Source organism: Sinocyclocheilus anshuiensis, unplaced genomic scaffold (genome assembly GCF_001515605.1).
Source record: "Sinocyclocheilus anshuiensis isolate Anshui unplaced genomic scaffold, SAMN03320099.WGS_v1.1 scaffold1146, whole genome shotgun sequence".
Lineage (NCBI taxonomy): Eukaryota > Metazoa > Chordata > Actinopteri > Cypriniformes > Cyprinidae > Sinocyclocheilus > Sinocyclocheilus anshuiensis.
Window position 1 is genome coordinate 623,906 of NW_015539920.1, and position 9,646 is coordinate 633,551.

The 9,646-nt window shown below is 35.4% G+C and overlaps 1 pseudogene; it reads left to right on the plus strand.

The window, feature by feature from the left end:
- The window catches only part of LOC107686526 (myelin-associated glycoprotein-like), a 33,718-nt pseudogene that overhangs the window by 4,151 nt on the left and 19,921 nt on the right, over positions 1 to 9,646 (plus strand).

Sequence of the window (9,646 nt, forward strand, 5' to 3'; positions counted from 1 at the left end):
TGCTGTGAAGAACCTTTTAAGAACCTTTATTTTTAAGAGTGTACACAGCCTATACTATTGTTGCAGCCATGAAAATATTGAATTGAAAACAAGTTAATTTACAAAAATGTCTGGAGCATTTTTGTTTAATAAAGTTTTTGTCTTTTAAAATAACAAACAAGAGGCCAATGGCCAACAGCGAGTTGACAACGTTTGATCAATATAGCCTCTCAAATCAACACTTGACTTGCCTACAATAAAATCCATAGATATAAAACACTTCAAGCATATCACAATGCTAATTTAAATGTTTATTATGTTAATGTCACTGGTGATGATTTATAGATGTATAAAAAATGCTCTAAACAAATGTAAAAAATGTTCCCACTCAGTTTTTGCTGTGACACTGTATACATAAATTGTGAACTTTAATTTATCTTTAAAAAAACAAAAAACAAACAAAAAAAAGCTTGTAGAAAATATAGTTTGTGAGAATCATCCTCAAACTTAATCTTGAACTCATAAAGGGGAATCCAGGGAAGTAGAGGAACAAGGAAACGTAAGGGAGGCACACATGAAAACCATCACTGGAGTGCTGTGTGTGTGTGTGTGTGTGTGTGTGCGCGCGTTTTTGTGACAAATGAGGACATACATTTGTATAATGACAAAGGTATAACATAGGTATTACAAGGAGAAGGTGACTTTTCAGGACACAAAAACAAACCTGTGTGTGTGTGTGTGTGTGTGTGTGTGTGCGCGCGAGGAGGGAACAAACAGACCAGGGACACTACTACTCTGAAGAAATATGTCTTAAAAAGATGCAGTAACCACTCATAAAAAGTTATGACTTGCATTAGGTATCAAACCATGTATCTGATGCCAATGTGATTTATCTTTTTTCTTGCATATAGTTTTCTTTAAAGTAAAAGTAACTTGTTTGATATTTAATACATAGATTTTTTAGAGTAACCAGTATTTTTTTGTGACCAAGCTGTGAATGAAGATACAGTAAATGTTATATGTACAGTAAAAAAAAAAAACTATTGTACGATTTTGTAGACTAGTCTATTATTTCTTCCTTGCAGTATCTCACCTTGTGTATTACACCTTGTAATACACAAGTGAGAAGACATCCTTGTGCATGCCATTTGTTAAAGTTGCCATCACTTAACTCACATCCTGTTCAAATGAAGACAGAGGTCAAGTTCATGCCACATACAGTCCACATAGTGGTGCATACTGGGAACAAAATACACACACACACAGTGAACAACAGCAGAAATGTTTCTAAGTAAAGTTAAATGAAATATACTGTAGAAATTTAAAAAGAAACTTATTGATCAGTATGAATGTTAGTTCTGTTCTAGTATTTTAGGCAGTATGTTTTAATAAGATAGCACAATGAAAAGCTGAAGCCCATCACTGGCTTCCTGTGTGAAGTCTGAACAGGATATAGTTGCAGCTGTGGAAAAGATATTTTACATATGAGTTGAAAATATACTTTCATTCAAATTCATGCAAAAACCCTGGGAATTCCACAGTATCAGGGTGGTGATTTACATAGGTAAGCTCCCACTGACATTTCCTTCATAAAGTTTAATTAAAGGGGTCGTATGATGCGATTTCAAGTTTTCCTTTCTCTTTGGAGTGTTACAAGCTGATTGTGCATAGATAAGATCCCTGAAGTTGCAAAGACTAAAGTCTCAAAACCAAAGAGATATTCTTTATCAAAGTTAAGACTCAGCCATGCACCCCTAAAATGCCTCGTTCTAACACGCCCCCACATATCTACATCACTATGTGGAAATATTTGCATAATGCCGCTCAAATGTGCACGCAAAGAAAGAAGGCGTGGTTTCAGTAACCGCAGTTAGTGTTGAAGCAGCCATGTCAGGGAGACGCCGTGTTTCTCTAGGCGAAAGCAAAAGCACTTTATTTGGCCTTCGAGAAGTAGATGCATTTAGGAATCTTTAAGATTACTTACAACAGAACAGCAATGCATTTTATGGACGACCGTTTCACGAATCTAGGAGAGGAGGTAATTCTGACTTTGCTATGACAATCTGGCGCTTCTGAATTTATTTTGAAAGATGAAGCTCGCGATTATGGTAAGGGGCGTTTCCTACGAGTGCTTGCGGTGTTTGGCCAATCACAATGCACTGGGTCAGCTGGCCAATCAGAGCAGACTGCGCTTGTCGGAAGGAGGGACTTTGTAGAAAATGAAGCGTTTGAGAGAGGCGGGGCATAGAGGACCTACAATAATGTACAGTATTTGAAAAATAATGTGTTTTTTGAACATTAAAGCATGTCAACATATTCTGTTACACCAAATACACAAAATAATGATCTTTAAAAAAGCATCATATGACCCCTTTAAGATTAAATTGAGGACAGAACCATCAAGTATTTTTGCACCATCCAGCCGGACAGTTACAGCTGTTAAATCATGCAGTTCTGTATCGATCTGGGCTTCTTGACACATTACCCTATACTGCTGTGAATCCGGATCAGATCGGAAAAGTTCATAAAGTTACATTTTATAAAAATACTGGCCATTTGTTTGTAAATGTAATCCATCCATGGTATATCTAATTTTCATTTGATTGAGCAGAATATATATTATACTACATACGTATATACATACATATATACATGTACTCACTCAAAAAACTTAAGTCGATTACATTAAGCATTATGATTTTGTGCAGCCTTGTAGGTGTACTTGCATAGAGGTTCAGTTTTCTCAAATGAACACCATTTCTAAATCCACTGATTTGCAGTGTTTTTGCTAACATTGTAACTTCCAAAAGGCCTAAGCAGACATAGTTAAAATTTTTGTGCAAAAAGCAAGAACCACTGGACCACTGAACAGTGCTATTTCAATTTTAAGTTATATATGTTTTATATTTATTATACAATATATGCAAAGCTACGTTTAATATGATACTAAACTTCCTGTATATATTTGATTAATTAATTTTATTAATATATAATTAATTTAACCCTTCAGGACACTTTTATGTTGAATGTGTACAGCCAGTCTTTCAGATGCCTTTGAAATAGGAAGTGCACAAATGATCACAAACATCACGTTCAGCAAGATACAAGGGGAAGGAAGCTCTCAAACATTCAGAGCATCAGTCTTCTTCTGATTAACTCAGGCATTGTTTGAGGCAAAAGGCCTAAGTAGACATAGTTAAAATTTTTGTGCAAAAAGCAAGAACCACTGGACCACTGAACAGTGCTATTTAAATTTTAAGTTATATATGTTTTATATTTATTATACAATATATGCAAAGCTACGTTTAATATGATACTAAACTTCCTGTATATATTTGATTAATTAATTTTATTAATATATAATTAATTTAACCCTTCAGGACACTTTTATGTTGAATGTGTACAGCCAGTCTTTCAGATGCCTTTGAAATAGGAAGTGCACAAATGATCACAAACATCACGTTCAGCAAGATACAAGGGGAAGGAAGCTCTCAAACATTCAGAGCATCAGTCTTCTTCTGATTAACTCAGGCATTGTTTGAGGATACAGCATTAAGTGACAATATTTAACATTTTATCTACACAGTGGCTATTTAAATCCCTTAATAAGTAACTAATGGATTGCACTTGTTGCACTGTGCTCTATAAACAGCGAGAAATTAAACAATGTTCAAAAATGAAAACAATGGGATTCTGAAACAATACTCAATGCTTATTAGTAATTGTAGTAGCAACTGAAGTGCCATAAATGATGACAACATATATTCCCAGGTGCTGAACTTTGATGCAGAGATGGTTTTCTGGAGCTGTTTAATGTCTGTTTTTCTCTGGCTCAGAGGTTAGTAAAATGAAACGAGAAATTAGTTATTTTTGCATGACCGCTGTTTTAAGTTGTAAATTAAGTTGTACATTTTAGTGAATTTTATACAATAAAAGCATTCAATTTTCAGTAAATTTTCTCAGATCTTAGGCCATGCAGTATTAAAAATAAAGTAAAATTAGTCAGTCCTCACACAAAGGAATTACAGTGTACTTCCTGTCATGGGAAAAACTATTAGGTGAACCAAGATGAGTGTCTTGGAAAAGAATATAGACCCATACTAAAACAAAAGGAAATCCGTTAGAAAATTTCCCCTTTATAACATTAAAACTTACATTTGTAAGTTAAATCTGCTGAAAATTTACTCACCCTCAGGCCATTCAAGATGTAGATTACTTTCTTTCTTCATCGGAACAGATTTGGAAATTGTCTGCAGTGAATGGGTGCCATCGGAAAGAGAGTTCAAACAAGTCATAAAACCACCCAAAATAATCTACAAGTAACGGACTCCAATCCATCAATTAACGTCTTTGCATATATCATTACTATATGATATAGTAATATAGGGGGAGGGGTCCAATCCATCAATTAACATCTTTAATTGAATCAAATCGTGTCAGAAAATATGACCTAAACACATCTGGAGAGTGGCTGTAAGGTTGTTTGCGTAAAAATGTTAATGTTGCTTAGCAAAAGTGAAAACTTACCATAAAATGCATATATCATTACTATATGATATAGTAATATAGGGGGAGGGGTCTTCTGAGAGACATTAACCTATAAACAATACATTGCACAATCCAAATAAATATTGGCAAACATTCATTTATTAATAATAAACAGTTTAGTTTATTTAATACACTCTTGATCTGAGTTTTTTTTTTAGCAAGAAATTGCACTAAATTTCCCCAGTTCATCTCAGTTGAGGTTAGTAGACACCATGAAATTGTTGAATAAGACAGTCTCTGAAAACTCAAATGCAATCACATCAGCCAGTCAATGTTTAGACAACGCTTATTAAAATCAATGCCAGTTCAAATAGTTACTATCAATGGTTGTGAGGATAATGCTTCATCACTGACCAATTGATGTCAAGGATCAGAAGATCCATTGTGCTCCGTAATCCTATTCTTCATTTAATTTCCACAATTCTGTCAAAGAGCAGAAACATCTAATCTAACACAAAGCTGTTCAAATCACTCACTGAGAGCTGAAACAGAAAGTACAGAATAAACAGAGGTAGCCTACTCAACACTATTTAAATCCAAAACCGACTGCAAACCAAATGAGACATCAATTCATAATCAACTCAGGTAAAGTCACTTTTACTTTTTTACTTTTGCATGTATGTATGTTCGTGTTTTATAATCACTGTGCAAGAATGAACTTAAATTAACTTTTTAATCCTTTTATTGTGTTCCTTTTTTTTCTCAGAACATCACATTTCACAATATTTCATGGGCAATGGAAAATCAAGGCCTCTGATGACCCAGGACTCAAGACAAAATATTAGGAGGAGAAAAAAAAAGCTCACTAAGCATGACCCAGAGGATGAGGTTTGTTTTGCGGACACCCTGCGGAAAGACAAACATTCAAAAGTGCTGTCCACGAAAGACTACAGTTTGGCAAAACTAAATCTTCCAAGAAGCTATCACACCCGTCATCAGCACAGTCTAACCAGGAACAGTTTTCAAAGCAGAGCTGGGAAATGTGCAACCTTGCCTTTGTAGACGAGAAAAATCCACAAAGCTGACAGACCTAGTTCAGTTTACAGTGAATATACTGACCCCTAATGGAAATGTCAGGACCTCGTGAAAACTCCTAAAAGATTTAGATGGGTGTGTGATTTGTAAATATTTTTGGAAATATGGGTTCCATTTAAACATTTAAATAATTTCTGAGCAGTTTCTGTTTGTCTTTGAAACAGAACTTCCCCTTTGTCATTGTCAGTAGAAGCAATTAATTCGGATTAATTGAATTTCTGCAAACCATGCATTAAAACCATCTTCCAAACCAGCATTAAAAATATGCATTTTTGTATCTGAAGAATAACCATCTTAAAAAAAAAACCATCCAATACTACTGTGATTTAAAATGTATCTTAAATTCTCAAAGATGTGGCAAGAATTGCATTAGATAGCAAACGATGCATCAAATGATGCAAGAACTTTTCTCAGAACTAGCTTCTCTTTCCTGATGCCAAAGTGATTTTGGATGTGCAATGTTTTGCATGTATCTTTTTTCAAATTAAATTAATTTGTTTGATATGTTGCTTGATATCTCTAATACATACCAAATTCAGTCTTTTTAAGTGTTGCAAATACATTTTATGGCCACTGGAGAAAGCAAATCTTAAGAACAAAGGCTTCTCTTTCCTGATGCCAAAGTGATTTTGGTGGATGTGCAATGTTTTGCATGTATCTTTTTTCAAATTAAATTAGTTTGTTTGATATGTTGTTTGATATCTCTAATACATACCAAATTCAGTCTTTTTAAGTGTTGCAAATACATTTTATGGCCACTGGAGAAAGCAAATCTTAAGAACAAAGGAACATTAAATACTGCAGGCTCCATTTCATCGTTTCATTTTTTACAGTACCTCAAACAGTAGAGATAGTAGAGTTGTTGACAGACGAAGGTCAAAGTAGCTCTTCAGTTACAACTGAACCTCACAAAGTTTGTTTTAACAGCCCAGCTGTTTAACCAACCACACATGATGGCATACAGAGAAGTCACATGACAATATATCATTTTTTAGTCCACATCCTGTTAAAATGAAGACATAGAGGTTAAAAAACACACACATTGGATTTGACTGTGTTCTCTCAAATACATAATCACAGTTTTAGCCTCAGAATAGGCTACACTTGATGTGTTTGTTTAATGGTGTTACTATAAAACACCATAACTATAAAACACCTAGCAACAACCCAAAAAACACCTTAGCAACCCCATAGCAATGTAGTAAAAACCATTAGGTCCACCTAAGCAACCGTATAGCAAAATCTTGGCACTCACACACAATGCCTCATGATTCTGGTAGCAATTACTTTAAATGTAATCCATTCATACATGTATGATTACTTTTTACTACATTTAGCGAACACATTCACTCAAAAAACTTCTTATATAGAATTAACATATTTTATTAACATGTACATTTCAGGACACTTTTATGCTGAATGTGTACAGCTAGTCTTTCAGAATCCTTTGAAATAGAAAGTGACCAGGGGTGGTTCTAGGGTGAGTGGATACCCAGGGCTTAGCCCAGAGAATACACGGGATGCACTTCAAATAAAATATGTTTAAAAGTTACATTGGCAAAGAGACAAGTATATTTAAACACGCAGGGCTCTAGCCTACACATACATACACAGGAGCTCCTGCATGCATTTACACTGCACTTACAAATTGCTTAAATAATGTTATGAGATTATGTTTTAAATATAAAATTTAGAACACAGAAATATGAAATTATAGAAAAATAGAATACTTTTAAAAATTACACTAAAATTGCCAGTAGGTGGCAGCAAGCCACTGTCTTAATGACTGGAACGAATGAGTCATTGAGTCATTTATTCAATCGATTCCTTCAAAACGTCTGATTCATTCAGGAAGGAAGTTTTATTAAAGGTGCACTAAGCGATTTTTGAAAAACACATTTGACCACTGTGTCGGACCGAGTCCCAAAACAAACTCACAGCCAATCAGCAGTAAGGGGCGTGTCTAGTAATGATAGGGAGAAGAGAGTGCTCAGTGAGTGCACAGGATGGATATTATCAGATGGACTAGATAGCGAGAGATGGCAGGTAAAAAAAGAGGAATATTTCGGAGGAACAAAACATTAAAAAAGCTACGATCAGGCAAGAGATAAGACTGCATAAATATAGGATCAGCTTTTCAGCGGCGGAGAGAAATAAAGGAGCGGAAGGGAATCGGATGCCGATGTTGCTTTGTTTCTTCTCGATAGGTGAGTTATGTAAATTTTGCAACACTTTTCTATGTTGGCTTTTGCTTGAATATGCTGCGGCCGGCAGGCATGGCAGATCCACCATCGTCGCTGCCAAGGTTGTGTACATATGTGTGGGGCGGAGTTATCAAAATATGGGTGAGGTCCAAGCGGCAACCTCCCGGTCTCTCGCTTGAAACTAACACGGAAGTGACTAAAACTGCAATTCATCGACTGGCCGCTAGAGACTGGCTCAAAAAGGGAGTCAGTCCCATACACCTGCCATGTTAAAATGCCCAACTTTACAGCAGAAAAAAATGTTTACAGCCTGGTACAAAAAGTGGTTTCATTTCATCGTTTCATTTTTTACAGTACCTCAAACAGTAGAGATAGTAGAGTTGTTGACAGACGAAGGTCAAAGTAGCTCTTCAGTTACAGCTGAACCTCACAAAGTTTGTTTTAACAGCCCAGCTGTTTAACCAACCACACATGATGGCATACAGAGAAGTCACATGACAATATATCATTTTTTAGTCCACATCCTGTTAAAATGAAGACATAGAGGTTAAAAAACACACACATTGGATTTGACTGTGTTCTCTCAAATACATAATCACAGTTTTAGCCTCAGAATAGGCTACACTTGATGTGTTTGTTTAATGGTGTTACTATAAAACACCATAACTATAAAACACCTAGCAACAACCCAAAAAACACCTTAGCAACCCCATAGCAATGTAGTAAAAACCATTAGGTCCACCTAAGCAACCGTATAGCAAAATCTTGGCACTCACACACAATGCCTCATGATTCTGGTAGCAATTACTTTAAATGTAATCCATTCATACATGTATGATTACTTTTTACTACATTTAGCGAACACATTCACTCAAAAAACTTCTTATATAGAATTAACATGTTTTATTAACATGTACATTTCAGGACACTTTTATGCTGAATGTGTACAGCTAGTCTTTCAGAATCCTTTGAAATAGAAAGTGACCAGGGGTGGTTCTAGGGTGAGTGGATACCCAGGGCTTAGCCCAGAGAATACACGGGATGCACTTCAAATAAAATATGTTTAAAAGTTACATTGGCAAAGAGACAAGTATATTTAAACACGCAGGGCTCTAGCCTACACATACATACACAGGAGCTCCTGCATGCATTTACACTGCACTTACAAATTGCTTAAATAATGTTATGAGATTATGTTTTAAATATAAAATTTAGAACACAGAAATATGAAATTATAGAAAAATAGAATACTTTTAAAAATTACACTAAAATTGCCAGTAGGTGGCAGCAAGCCACTGTCTTAATGACTGGAACGAATGAGTCATTGAGTCATTTATTCAATCGATTCCTTCAAAACGTCTGATTCATTCAGGAAGGAAGTTTTATTAAAGGTGCACTAAGCGATTTTTGAAAAACACATTTGACCACTGTGTCGGACCGAGTCCCAAAACAAACTCGCAGCCAATCAGCAGTAGTAATGATATAGTAATGTCTAGTAATGATAGGGAGAAGAGAGCGCTCAGTGAATCACAGGACGGATATTAGCAGGTCAACTATAGCTAGCGAGAGATGGCAGATAAAAAAAAAAGGACAATTTCAGAGGAACAAAACATTAAAATGAAGGGTTACGATCAGGCAGGAGGTAGGACCACGTAATTATTGGTGCAGCTTTACAAATTTGTTTATCTAAAAAAAATGTAAATAAAATTGATGGATATTATCAGATGGACTAGATAGCGAGAGATGGCAGGTAAAAAAAGAGGAATATTTCGGAGGAACAAAACATTAAAAAAGCTACGATCAGGCAACAGATAAGTCAAGTCAAGTCAAGTCACCTTTATTTATATAGCGCTTTTAACAATACAGATTGTGTCAAAGCA